At 42.1% G+C, this 14,725-nt stretch overlaps 1 protein-coding gene across 1 annotated transcript in view; it reads left to right on the forward strand.

Annotated features, from left to right (window-relative positions):
- Window positions 1-5,145: 5,145 nt before the first annotated feature.
- The window catches only part of LOC124330698 (zinc finger homeobox protein 4-like), an 87,935-nt gene continuing 78,355 nt past the window's right edge, over window positions 5,146-14,725 (forward strand). The window contains exons 1-4 of the mRNA XM_046788738.1: window positions 5,146-5,364; window positions 5,440-5,514; window positions 5,581-5,730; window positions 5,797-5,869. The gene's annotated coding sequence lies outside the window, so the exon portion shown is untranslated. The remainder of the gene's footprint in view (window positions 5,365-5,439; window positions 5,515-5,580; window positions 5,731-5,796; window positions 5,870-14,725) is intronic.

Here is a 14,725-nt window from a genome sequence, read left to right on the forward strand (position 1 = left end):
GGCGATATTATTACTCTATGGGAGCACTTACACACGACAAACGAAAAAGAGGAGGGCGAAAGTGTGAGGAGCGAGAGAGAGAGAGAGAGAAAAAAGCAAAGAAGATGATTGCCTTGCAACTGAGAATTGCATCTGAGAAGGCGCGGTGGGAGGCTGTAAGTACTGTGACTAGTAGTGTAGGTATATATCTACTAGTCATATATATATATATCTAGGCCGGGAGGATATGACTAGGCTTTGATGGCACACAGCCGCCTTTATTCGGCTGCTGCTCCTGTTTTCTTCATCTACCCAATTTTTCTTTTTTTCGTTACAAGGCCTCTCGTCTCTTATTCCCCCTCGTTTTTTCTCTCTCTCTCTGTGTGTTCCCCTTTTTTTTTTTCGTTGGGGGGGTTGAAATCATGCAGTCCACTCGCGTCTCTCTGTTTTTTCTCTCTCTCTCTCCCCTCTTCTTTATATTACGCTGGATAAGAGGAGGAAGAGGAGAGGTCCATCCCGGATGTTATAGATCCGTACGGCTCTCGATCTTGTATGATGCATCAGCGCCCCTATTCCATCGAGTTTCTTTTCCTGGGGTTTTAGTTTTCCGTTTGTGTTTTTTCGTTCTCTTTCTCTTGTGGGGTCGATGACGTCCATCGTTCTCATCTTGCGTCCAATCTTCTGCAATAATAACGTTTTTTTCTCTTTCTCTTTCGATGGGAAAAGAAAAAGTGGAATTTGAGTTGATGTGATGTGCATATCAACGTTTGAAGACGACGAAGGGATCGGGTCCTTGTATCTAATTTTAATATACATGCACGGTACATATTCTTTAAAGCCCTTTTTCCTCTCTCTCTCTCTCTACAGCTATAGGGGCTTTGTTATTACATACCGAAAAGAGAAAGAGTCAACATTGCCGCTGACTGTTGTTGTTGTTGTTGTATTCATCAGAAATTGGGCATTGTGGAACGCCGGAAGGAGAATGAAACATAGTTTTCATCTGTACGCATATCGAATAGAAATTTATTTTTTTTTTTTTTTTCTTAGAGGAGGAAGGAAAAAAAAAATGAAATGAAAAAGTTGTAGGAGCGCCGATGGGAGGGAGGGGGGGGGGGATATTATAAGAGCATTGATCGGTGGATATCTTTGATGTCGATCTTCTTCTTTCCCGGGTGGTGGATATGCCGGAGAGAAGCCCGAAGAAGAAGAAGAAAGTGGAAATGAGAAAATGGCCAGCTGTGTGCATAGAGCTGTTCGCTTATTGGACCTTGGAGCGTCATCGCCATATATCCTCCTCTTCTCTTTAGCAGCGGGGGGAGGTTTATAACCCACCTCGCCGTCGTTTGGGTGGGAGAGTCTTCACCCCTTTTTTTTTGCTCGGGCTGTTCATTCTCTGGGATAGAGAAACGGTCCAATGGCCTACTCTGATTAGCCACCCGCACTCAGCATGCGCTCACGGACGCCACCCACCGACGCCCACTTTGGCTAAGACCATCTACCACCCCTTTAACTCCCCCCTTCTTCTCTTTCCTCCTCGTTCCTATCTTCGTTACATTTCTTATTAGAGTCCACTCTGCATGCATGTTGTTTCCCCATCCCTTTATTCCTTTCTGCCTCTCCTCTCGCCAGAAGAGTTTTGTCCTCTTCCTTTTTTTTTTTATTTTAAAGACTCTTCTTCTTTTTCTTCTCCTCGGGACTAACTCGATTTCTCTCCTCTTTTTTTTTTTTTAACTCTCCCGGTTTCTCCTAAGCGAAACGCCTGGCCGCCGCCATCATGGAATTGAAAGGGTCCTCCTCCCTCCTTTTATATTACATCAGTGAATTTTTTTTTTTTTTTCGTGTGTGTGTTGTAGAGGAGACTGGACTGGTCGCCATGACATTTCTCTTCGTTATACAGAAAGAACAAAAAGAAAATATCCAAAATATCAGGAGAGCGCGCGCGCGCGCGCATTCGTTTCACTCGGCCAAAGTTTTTCTTCTTTTTTTATATGTTGCCTCTAAATATTTTTCTTACTTGAAATAAAATTCAAATTCTTTTGATCTTTGTGCATCGGCTTTAAAAGGCAAAGAGGGGTGGGGTTAGACTCCCGCGGGACTCGACACAGTGAGAGCAGAAGACAGCCGGACTCTTAGTTGGGTGAAAGGAGAAAAGGCTGCGCGGTAGTGCGCACAAATTTCATTTTCAAAACTGCACTATACAATTCCTCCTGCCCACCACTACCACCACCACCACCCTCTTTCCACCTCTTTTCCCTCTTTTTTCTCCCCCTTTTTTTATATGTATATATAGATATAAATGTGTACGTACGTATTGTACACACATGCGACATTTATATTATGTTTCTTTTTCTTATCTTTTGTCTCCGTTTCTTTTGTCTTTCTCAAGATTTAACTTTGTTTCTTGCACAGAAAAAAGTTGCGCAGCAGGCAGTGGCCAGTTTGATAAATTTCTTGTTCGGAAGAGGCGCGGCAGAGCGTGAAATTGCCTTTTTTTTATTTTCCAAACAAAAGAAAAGACGAATCAACGTTTCGGGCAAACAAAAAAAGTTTGCCTACACACGTAGCCCGCCTTTCCTATTCGAGTCGTTTTGAATTTTTTATTATTTGCGATGAAATTTAAATGTCTTTTGATTCATTTGAATTTTACGTTCTCTGGAGAACTGTTTGATCTAAAAATGGTCAGATTTTGATCGATTTGTTGGTCGATACAGGTCGAATGAAACGGTAATTTTGCCAGCACGTGTCCTTCAATCTATCCGGATAATTGTGGACTGGCTGACGTTTGAATTTGAACAGTTGATGTTGTTAATAGTGAAGCGACATTGACCGAATTTGATTAGGTTGAAAACCCCAATTTTGAACATCTTGAATTCGGTGTGGGAGACAAGTGAATACGTGGAGGTGGTGTGCGTTAGTCAGTAGTCAACGACATGCCGTTAGTCTATTCTGAACCAACGCCCCCGCCGCTGTGGGAAGAAACTGCTGCTGCTGCTGCTGCTTCGGTTGAAATGTATTTTCCGACCCAATTTAGGGCGTCGCCAATGTCATACCTTGGTGTGCCCATAGTTGCATTCAAATGTGTTTGTATTATAGATTGGGTCGTTGACGTGCATATCAATTGAATTATGCAAGTGCAGCGTGTATCTGTGCAGCCAAAGAGACAAGGCGGTTTTAAACTTGTGGGAAACGGCAACTGGGCGGCGAGGAGAGCAAGCGCCATCTTTGATCTGGTTGATGGGCGGGATATATATGAGGATCGTAGGAGAGAGGGAGGAGATCCTGTGAAAGCGAATTGAATGTTTCACCAGAGAGAAGAAAAAAAAAATAAATATTTTAATTTTTTTTTTTCTTCTTCGGGAGATGGGGGGGGGGGGGGTTAAAAAAAAATAATCAGATTGGAAAGCTGCCTGCCGGACGAGGTGGACGTGCTTGCGTCCGAGCCAGAGTCTTCTTTTTGGCTTTGCTATTCGTTATTATATCGGCCAGAGGGGGGGAAGAGTGGGGTGGGGTGGGGGGGGGGGGATAGGTTTAAATTTTCATTTCTTTTGATTCCGGATTTTCCATGATGGGCTCCGACAACACAAAAAGCTTTCCTCCCTTCCTCCTCCTCCTTGTGCTGTGTTGCCCGTGGCCGGCCGTCCGTCCGTCCGAGTGGAGAGTCAAGGAAACGAACCAAAAGGGGAGGAGATGGTGCAGAGTGATTGAAATACAAAGAATAAGGGAAAGACGCTGCTTGCGAAATAAAAAGAAATACAAGAAGAGACAGGAAAAAAAAAAAAAGAAGTAAATATATATATACCCCTTCCGGATGATGGATGGAATAAAGTTTATTCCTTTTTTTTTCTTTCTCTTCCTTCCTTCTCGTCTTCCCCTCTCGTTTGGCTTGGTTATTTATTTAAGGCTATTGCTCTGGATGGACGGACTCGGACGGAGATGCAAAGCGTGCCCGCCACCCTCTCTTGTCTCGCCTTTGTGAGTTTCAAGTATATGGATCGCTCTTCTTTTCCTTTTTATTTTATTTTATTTTTTCTTTCTCTCGACGGTCTAAAAAAAAAAATCTCTGCGAGAAAGAAGTAGAAGCTGCCTATACGTTTGAGTCTCTCTGTGCTCCTCTTATCAATAACAATAGGCCTAGCGGTGATGGTGGTGTGTGCCCACACTCACATATATGAGGCTATTATTAGAGATGCTACTGATGGGTACTGTAGTTGAAGGAACACAGAGAGACACACACGTTACAGGACGGTTGTTGTAGGCCTTTAATAAAAGGAGACAAAGGGATCGGGATCCACTTGTGAACGTCGCCGAGGCTCGTGACTTTTGACTCGGATCCTAATAGCGACCCGGCAATAGGCCGTGGGGCGCTGAGATGCCCCACTCGAGTCTGTGAACTTAATCACTAGAGAGAATGGGCCGGCTTCTTAGACATCACGTACACCCGTTTGCAGCTGACGAGGGGTCGCCGACTCTTTTTCCCTTGGTTGACTCGTTGGGAAAAAAAAGGGAAACTTGAGAAATTAAGGAAAAACGGGAAAATTAGGAAGAATTAGGGAAAATTAGAGAAAAATATTTCCCATTTAAACTTTGGCAACCCCTCGGCAGCTGACGAATGTCTTTTCTCCATTTCCTTGGCGTTCGTTTTCTTCGTATTCACAACGATACAATACAAACTTAATGCTGAACATGAAAAAAGGAGTATAGAATCTACCGAACGCAAATATTTTGATTTTGCCAAGTGGCGAGATGACCATCTTGTGAAGGTAGAAATAAATCATAAAAAAAAAGAAAAAAAATTTCTTGCACGTCATGAACGAAATTGCTTTGCTGCTGCCAGTGACGCATTTCGAATGCCCTCAAAACGATTCATCGGTTTTGTAATAAATATCTGATCAAAAACCAGTCTAGATTGAAATGATTTAGCTTTACGATTATTCCTTTAAAATAATTATATTTTTTTTAATTAATTGTAATGATTAATTAATCTGTAAATCACATTTTAATTAATTTTTTGTTTTCGATTTTAAAAAATATTCGCAATTGGAAAACGTGAATTAGGCACTAGGCAGCGTGGCATTTTATTTAAATGAGTTCTAAACATCTCGAGGCAATTAAGAGGCTGGGTGACGAAAGGAGATCATTTCTAGTTTGTGCATCTTATTGGCAGGATTCAAGTGGACGGGGTGGTGAATTTTTACTTTGTGTTCAGTGAATTTTTTTAACAATTAACAATATTATCTTGAGACTGTGATTAACTTGAAAGAAGATGACATTATTAGACATTTCTGAAATGTTCAAGTCTCATGGGTCTGTTTTCTGTGTTGTGCCAGGGTTGAAGAAGACTGAAGAAGATTTGCGTGAACCACGTGGTCGCCCCCCTCTAACCTGGTGAAATTTTAGTTGCAATTAGTCTTAATTCATAATAAAACCAACTGTAACCAATGCAAATTTGTTAAATTCTAGAGACCATCATGACTACAGGGTGACACATGGTCAAATTGGAGCGAAAAAGTGATTCAACCGAGGACACAACCAAAAGTATACTATTTTATTCAAATTTCTATAGATGTAATGATATTAAATGTTATTAAAATTATCTATCAGGGACGGCAGTTATCAGTTCAATCTGGTGACTCATGAATGACTCAGTCGAACAATGTGAGCATGGAGCATGGAGCATGGAGCATGCACTGAGTTGCCTACGGATTGTGAATAAGCCCAGCAGCAACTTGATGAGCCACCATGATCACAAAGGTAATTCAACATGAGCCTACTACATCTTGCTTGATTGTCACCGATTTCATTCTCTGATTATCTTAGACATTGCCTGATGGAAGCCCAATGTGTTGATCATCAACCAGGACCGGTAGGACGTCGCCTATCATTAAAAAAGGTAGGCCAACCGAATTCATCTTGTCTCGTTGTGATTCGATTCGAGCGCCTAATTCAAAGAACCGTGAATAATGTAAGGCACTCTTCGGCTTCATCGGCCATTGCTGATTAGAGTTCGAATCTTTCTTTTTTTTTCTTCTCCCGTTCGGATTTATAGACGGGGGCTTATTTGAATTGAAGAGTAGGGGAAGAGTAGGGGATGTGTAGGCCTATGAGAGATGTATACACAACAGAACGCACAAGCCACGCGCGCTGCTCGGGAGTGATGTCGCGTACACTATCCCAGGGTTGGGTGCAGTGCTCGCATGTGCAGAATAGGTCTAATGATAATCTTCCAAAATAAAGGCGAGTCATTCTTTTCGAGGCTGACGTCAATTCATCAACGAGTCCCAAACTACCAACTACTTGCCTATTTTTTAATGCGGTAATTTGTAGTTTGGTGGGAGGCAGCAGCTATACGCAACTACTTTTCTCTGGTGGCTAGTTTCTCCATTGATGAATTCATGGTTCAATGACTGTTAAATGACTGGCGAATGCTGGGATGGCTGGTTACATTCACTCGTATATGCTACCGAGACCATCTGTAACATTTAAAACGAAAAAGGTGAAGTGATAAAAGTTGGGGTTTTTTTTTTTTCCTTTTGGTCGCAACTTTTTTCTGCCCCTTCTTCCGTGGGTCGCACAGTTGTCGTGATGATTACACAACGTGAGCAACTTGGAGAATAAGTAACCAGAAAACCTTAAACAAGTCTCTTTTTTTTTTCGTCGTCTATCTCAACAGTCGTGTCCAAGTTGCGTGAGGAAACTCTAATGCGATGATGGACGTTAGAGCCGAGCTGCGACCAATCGAGTTGAACTGGATGGAACAGTCCACGCCCTTGGCCCAGCACCTGCGTCCGATACAAGATGGTCGTAGTACTTGAATCGTTGAAATTGTCGATCGAATTGTTCAGACTAAGACTTTTTTTTTCTCTCCTCTTTTCTCGCTGTCCTCCAATTATCTGCTTCTTGTTTCGAATTGATGTCGACTGATTAGTCGCTTGGCACGAGTCTGTCAAGTCTGGAGGACATCAAAAGTTTTCCCCAAAATACTCTTCGACAGTTGCCCTTGACAACGCAATTTTTTCTTTTCTTTCCCCTTTCGAATTTAATCTTTAATATTCATTAAAGAGACGGTGGCCCATCTCGTATTCGGGGAAACGCAGTCGTCTGTGCACGAGGAAATAGCTGATGAAATTGAATTGATGTGATGATGGCTTTATGTACATGTAGAAAGGTACTGGACTGTGAGGAGCTCCGACGAAATGAGATGGTCACAATTTAGTTGTCGAGTCAGCTGTCTAGCAGAGCTGGAGGGGAAATTTGCTCAGCGCATTCAAGAGAACTCGACTCTAGTTGCTAGTCGGTTGCTTCTTTTCTTTCTCTGTGTGTCCAGTGACATGTGATATGGAAATGAATCCAGGGGAAATAAGAAAGGGACGTTGAATTTTTGTGTATTTTATTTTGTCTGGACGGACTCTGGATCGTCCTCGTTTTTTTATTTTATTCTAACGTTTCCTTTCCTTTTTTTGTGCCTTGCTGACGTGAAAAAATGGGACGAATTGTAACGACGTATTGTGTCTGATCAAACGGCCATTTTTGATAGTGCTGATCTGCGTTTAAAAAAGTCACAAAAAAATTGAATTGAAAGGGAGAAAATTTCTGGGGTAGGACCGACGTCGTCCGTCAACTTATTACATTTTGTATGTGTGTGATTTCCAGCCGAAAAGACGAGTTGAATAAAAGAGGGAAATGAGGTTGGTGGTGATGGTGGCCAGTGAGGGAACGTGTCCGGAAGTTGAGTCCGGCAGATTCACTTTTCTTCTTCTTTTATTTGTGTGTACATTTATGTATGTAAAATAGGTTATGTCCGTACCCAACAGCCTCCTCCTCCCACCAGTCCATCGTTGATTGATTGAAAGTTGGGTGGGTTTTGGATGCTGCGGATGTTGAATGGAATTGTCGCCCAAAGTCATTTCCATTTCGCTTCTCCCGTCTGCTCTTTTCTGTATTTATTGAACAACTTTTTTTTGGGTGACCATTTTATTCTTTTTCGTCTCTTTTCGCAGCGAGTTCACAAAGTTCACTGATTACTTTGCATCATCGAGGGGGCGGCTCAAATCAATGGACAGCCAGCGATGGGGGCTAAGGAGTTTTCTTTTTTTATCAGAGGGAGAGGTCCGATCAAAATGGAGCGATTCTCTGCTGTCCATTCGTTATTACGTATCGATCTTTTATTTTGAAAGAAAGAAAAGGAGAAGAGTGATTTCTCATCTTTTTGCTCTTTAAGGAGATAAGGAGCCAGTAAGAGTCGTAGGGGATGGGGTGGAGATTGATATTGGAAGCGAAACTTTGGCGTCTCTTTTTTCTCTCTCCCGTGTGTGAGAAATAGATACACTGGACCCTGGACGCCATTAAATTCGATCATTAAATGTTGCTGCGCTGTGCCAAGCAAAACAACAACAACGGGGCCTTTGCTATCCCTCGAACCAGAAGGGGGAGGGGGGAAGTTGTTTCGATGGCGAATGAACGAAGAAAAGAAATGAGATAACAACAAAAAAAATAACTTTTCCAGGAGGAGATACACAGTTGTGTGTGTGTGTACTGTTTGGCCCCATTATTTGACATGAAATGAGACATCTATACTACTCGCAACAACTATAGCACTAGTTCCACTGCCATATAACTTACTATATATATTTGTCCAGAGAGGATTATATGAGCGTGTCAGATTGTTGCCCTTATTATCGTGATGAATGTACGACAGCCAAACTTCTGGGTCTCGCAATGATGATTCATTTTCTTAGTTTTTTTTTTCAAACTGGGAAATGTGTGTGTTTATTTTTCCTGGTGGAGAAAACAATCATTTGAAGGAGAATCATCTGCAGGAGGCTGGTAGTTAGCTAATCACGATGACATGAAGCCCCTTGAAAATAAGGGAGTGTGTGTGTCGTGGTGGGAGATGATTCGGAGGGAGACGGGCGACTAATTGTGTCTTTGATAGCGAGGGGGAAAAAAAGAGTCTGATATTCTTTATACATATTCAACGTTTGTTCCTCTTCGATCTTAATAGGCCGTGCTCCTCTTCAACTTTTTTCTTTTCGGTATAATGAGGCCTCATTTCTACTTGTTACCTTGGACTGCATTGACTCCTTGATTTGGGAGCTCCCACATCGCTCGGTGTGTAGTTGCAGCTTTTTTTCCTTCTTAACAAGTTCATCGAATTTTTTGGTTCAAAGCGAATCAAATAAAGTTGACATTATTTTCTTGTTTTGTATTCTCCAGAAATTTTTGGTCGTCGATATTTCCTTTTTTTTTTTGTTATCCTCAAAGACAAGGATAAAAGTGGAGAACACTCACTCTGCTTGTTTAAATTTGGCATTAAAAAAAAAACTTTTTTATTATACCCCTTTTCTCTGAAAAGTTTGTTTTCTTGTTAAACAAAAGGGAATGTACGGTGTTCATTGTTTGTTGTTAGTTTGATTTTGAATTTGAAATGATTCGGACTGGTCATTCATTATTGAGTTGCTCCGGTCATCTAGCCACTAGATGGTGTTGAGTGTGCTGAATTCCCCAGAGAAATCGACATCGAAGCGGTATTTTCGAATGACCATTTCTGTGGGTTCTATTCTGGGAAATCTGAAAATGTCGAGGATTCGGAAATACATAAATAAAGAGAGGGGGGGGGGGGAGAGCGGTTCATGACGTCATAATTGCGGAAATGTAAACGATCAATGTCGCTCATTATAAGCGCATAGCTCTCTCCCTACTAAAGAAAAAAGAAGCGTCTCGTACTATCGGCGCACACCCACCCACCCAGTCTCCTTCTTTTTCTTCCCTCCCTGGATGCGCAGCTTCTCATTTGAATATTATATAGAATATATACGACTCTGCTCTTTTCGCTCGGTTGAGCGGTTAATGAGCTCGGGATGAATTGGAGCTGAGCTGCTCATTTCTTGCCTATAACCCAACGAGCTAATATTATTCCCATTCTTATTTCTTATCTCTCTTTATCGCTCTCAATTCTCTCTCTCTCCCGCTCGCTATTTTCAATCATCAGCAATTGATCCGATGGTTCCTTCTCTTAGTTGTTGTGTGTGGGAGAGAAAGACGTAATAGGACGTGTTCAGTTTTTATACGGCGTACGTGTGTATAAATAAATCGTTTTCGTTCCTAATTGGTTTGCCTTCGAAATGGGGGCGGATGCCGGAGGAGGAGGAGCCCAAAGTCTCTTTCTATCTCATTTCTACGTCTATAATATTTAAAGGTATCGTTAGATGCAAATGAAGCCGCTTTTATATTCCTCATCGCCGTTTCGGTGTTATCATTATTCCTAGTCTTTTCTTTTTTTCCGTTTCTCTGCCGATACAATTGCGCCCCAAGCGATGAATGTAATGTTCTTTTAACGAAGCTTTACAATCATTCCAACGCATAGAGGCCAAAACGCGTGGAAATAGCGCCCAAGAGTCTGATGAATCAATAACAAGCGAGTCTCTCTAGAGCCTTGTTAGATTCAACGTTTAATTAAAAAACTGTTTGATTCGTTTTTTTTTTCTCTCTCTAAAATTATATATATTTTTTCATCCTCCTCCTTTTGCCGACGACTGGTTGATTGGAATACTGCGAATTACAGACAGATCGTTTGGGATGGGAGTTAAAATGAAAAACTCATCAAAGTTGCTGGGTGCGCTCTTAACGATGATTGGCAATCAAGGAGGATGATGGCGATTCAATCAACCATCAGGCACACGGCGAGGGATCGAGTCGTTATTATTCATTATTAAAAGGGGCAAAGGAGAATCCCGTTATGAAACGTGTAGACGTGAAAAAGTCATTTGACGATGGGAGGCTGCTGGGAAGTAGCGCGCGCGCTAATTGGCGGAACGGATGATTTTCGATGCTGAAAATGGAATTTGGCGTTCGTTCGCTAATCGACGAAAGACGAACAAGACTATCCCCCTCCCCAGTTTTTTTCTTAATTGCCAATTTTCATCGGCCGGGAAAAATTTTGTTCTTTTTTCAAATGACTCGAATCATCAACAAAAGTCGTTTATCGAGAGAGAGAAAAAATTTGAATATCTTAACAAGTCTAACGACTATCTAAAGTCTACGAGTGTAATGGTGGACGCTGACCGCCGAGCGGCGCTGCGTGATATTACGTTCGGCACACAGGATGTGAGAAATCTCCCCCCTCCTCCCTTTGCTCGCCTCCTCCTTATATCGCCTCCCTCCTACGCCTTATTGAAATGGGGACGACGGCGTTATTGCTGCTGCTGTTTTCGATTGATATCGAACTAAAGAGGAGGAGAGAGGGTGGTGGGTGGTTGGGAGTTGTGCCGTCCAGCACAAAAGAATTTGAGGGAGGAGGAAGAGGAGAATAATCGCTTCATTTTGAATGTGACAAGAGCAGAGGGCGCTGCCTGGCCGAGGGCTGCAAAATCGCTGACCCCTTGGCTTCTACTCCCCCCATCTCCCACCACCTCCTCCTTGTGTGGGTGAAAGACCAGCCGATGATTTCATACAAATACTTGATGACCGCTGCAGTTGGACGACTTCCCCGCTCTCTCTGCGTTCATGATGATGATGATGATGGCCGAAACCCCTTGAATGCTTCGCCTTCTTTCCAATTTTTTCATCTTTTTTCTTTTATTTTTTTTCCCCTTCTTCTTATTAAATGTACACATTCAATCTGCGCTGGACCGGTCGGCGCTGGTGCACATAGTTCGGACAACAAAGATGCAAGATGGATGGACTGACAATGGCAGTATTGAGACTTTATATATAGACTTTAGTTGCCTCCCCCCTCGCCGTCTCTTGTATTTATATATTAGATTGACGATCAAAAATGGATGATGTGGCTCGGCCATGGCCTCTTCCTTTCTGTCGTCAAAGGCTAATGGTAACGACGCATCGTCTTCTTCCTTTTCAACGTCCAGTTAGAAGATGACTAGGAGTTGAATCATCGACTTTTTCTATTGTCCATCAAGTTTTTAACCAACAAGAAATAATGCGAAAATTGAATTAGAACACTGCGTTCGTTAGGTTTTCTATAGCCCGGATGTCATTTCGGGGTGTGAATTACAAGAGTATTAGGCCATGGTCAGTTGACGAAGAATTAGCGGGCTTCTTTTTTTAAAAAAATAACTGGGAGGAATAAAGGAGATTCTTCACTGGGCTTGGTGTTACTAATATAATAATAAAAACTTGCTACTACTTCACAGACGAGCTAACGAAAACAGATCGATGATGATTATCACGCAGGAACTAGTCAACTGTATACGAAAATGTTACAGGGGTGTCCCTGTATATCCGCAACTGGGAACTCCTCCCCCCCCCCCTTCTTTGCGCTTTTTGATGTAAATGTATGATCGTGATCCTTTTCCCGTTTTTTGTTGAGTGATTATTTATTATGCATTGGAAATAGGCAGCAGCCTGTCAGTTGCTAAGTAGAAGGGATCCATGTGCTCCGCTAGGGGTTTATACATTACCTGCATATCCAATTAAGAGGTGTGTAAATCATACTGCGTACACACACACACATGGCCGTCAGTGTGTTGTTTTTTGTTATTATTACTATCGTGATTATGGTACGTGGCGCATTTATACATTGGCGGTGAGGAAGCTCTGAAAGAGTTGCCAACCAGCCAGTCTTTTCTCTTTTTGTCTAGGCTATAAATTTCTGCTTTCGATCAAAAAAGAAGAGAGAACGCGTGTCACTGGCAGCTTAGAAGCCGAGCCAGTGTCCCCCGTGCGCACTGAGTGTGCACCTCTCTCTCTCTTTCTCTCTCCCTTTTTATAATGCACTTCATTTGCATTTATATTATGTATCTATAGGCTGGGGTTTCATTTTTTTTCTTCCTTCCTTCCCCGTTGTGTGTCCCCTCACTAGGAAAAGTTGATTCACAGTCTTATATAGACACACAGGCGGGGACGGCTGTGCTGCATTAGTTTGTAATGTAGTAAAACGTCAACGTTCTAACGCAACCTTGGCTCCTTGTCGTTGCCGCCGCCCCGGAAAACTTTGATGGCATTATATTAGATGTAATATTGAGTTGCGCTATGCGCCCGGCATGATTATATGACTTGATATGATCCCTACAACTTGGACACGATTTCTTGACGTATCCCACCGATTGGGAAAGAGGTTTTGCGTGACTTGGGGAACTTGAAAAACTCCTGGGCTCCTCCTTTGCTTTTTTTTTTTTCTCCTTTTTCTTCTTCTAGATTTTCTGATTTGCTTCTTGACGGATGTAAATAACGTTCACCTTTTCGACGGCGGAGGAGTCACGTGTGTTGCATATTATTAGGGATGGAGAACGCTATGCTATCTGAATGAGACTTGACGATCTGGAACATTATTGGTCTGTGACTCAGTTATTATCTGGCAAAAAGGGGGAAAAGGATAGTGCTGCTGCTCCATCCCAATAAGCCCCAAGAGAGAGAGAGTGGAGGGGAGTTTCATATTAGACTAGAACTCGGTAACCCTTTCACGGTGGTGGTGGAGAGGACACCAGGAGAAAACGAACGACGTCGGGGTCATCCATCACAGGAGGGCAAAGGTTTCTGGACTGTGTGTTGTAAGAGAGAGAGAGAGCCAAGGCAAAAGAGGTCGGTTTGACATCTTCTTGGACTGTTTCGACCACCCCTTTGGCTTTTTCTACGTCGAAAATGTCCAAGAGAATGAACGGGAAAAGCTTTTAGCTCAACCAAGCCAAGCGCTCATCCCCTCGTTGATTCTAATAATCATAATGGATCAACGGAACTGATGGTCGCCCAGCGACGCTGGTTAGGTTAATGTCCTTAAAAAGAAATGTCGGTCGTTAATTAAAGCCGAGCATTTTTTTGTGTTTTATGTTCGATTTTTATTGGTGTTTTTTTCGGTTTAGCGACATTCGATTCGATGAGTGACGACGCATTCGGTGCCAAGTATTGGTTGTGTTGGGAAATGCGATCCAATTGTTGTTAAACTGCGCGTTTAATTAAGAATTTGACGCCCATTAAAACTAAGAAAAACAGCGAGACTCGTTAAAAAAATCCAAACGAGAGAAGAAAGAAAAATTGACGTCGTCGTTTATTTCTTTGAATCAACGCCAAATTGTCAGGAATGTCGACCACCCCCCTTTTTTTTACGATTTTTGATTCTTTCTCTCTCTTCGATACTGACTGTATACAGTTGTAAATCGTCTTAATAGTTGGCAGTGTTGTGTGCTGTTGGTCCTTCGAGGGTCGTTGGAAGAAAAAAATCACGACTCGGCTATTCACCGCGTCGGTGAAAACTGACTCCCAGACAGTTCCGACTATTTTTTCATTACAGTTTTTTCTTCATATTATTTTTGTTTTTTTGTTTTTTGAGAGGGGGCAGGATTTTAATAGGCTGCGTGCAATAAAGACCCGAAACATTTTGAATTCGATATTCTCCTCCTTCTGGATGTATTCTATGAGTGTGTGGCGTGTTTCAACTATTTGGTATAAATGTTTTTCCTGTTTCGTTTACAAATATTTCCAATATCCAACGCTCCATCATTGCGCTCTAGTTGCAGTACCTGAGTACACCCACTATCTCTCTTTATACGTGTACCGTGTAATTCATGGCGGAATGTAACATTTTGAATGTAAAAGTTTGATTGATCTTTTTTTTTTGTTCCCCCCCAAAAAGACAGACATTTATTTATTTATTATTGTGAAAATATTTCCGTTTTGAGATTCTCCAAAACGTGTGCAATAACAAGACAAGTTGTCATGGCTTTCTCTCTTTCCCGAATCGCCCAGGCATTTTGGTTTATTTTTTATTTTTTTTTGCCAATGGACGACATGATTC

The sequence above is a fragment of the Daphnia pulicaria genome, chromosome 1, assembly GCF_021234035.1.
Source record: "Daphnia pulicaria isolate SC F1-1A chromosome 1, SC_F0-13Bv2, whole genome shotgun sequence".
Classification (NCBI taxonomy): Eukaryota; Metazoa; Arthropoda; class Branchiopoda; order Diplostraca; family Daphniidae; genus Daphnia; species Daphnia pulicaria.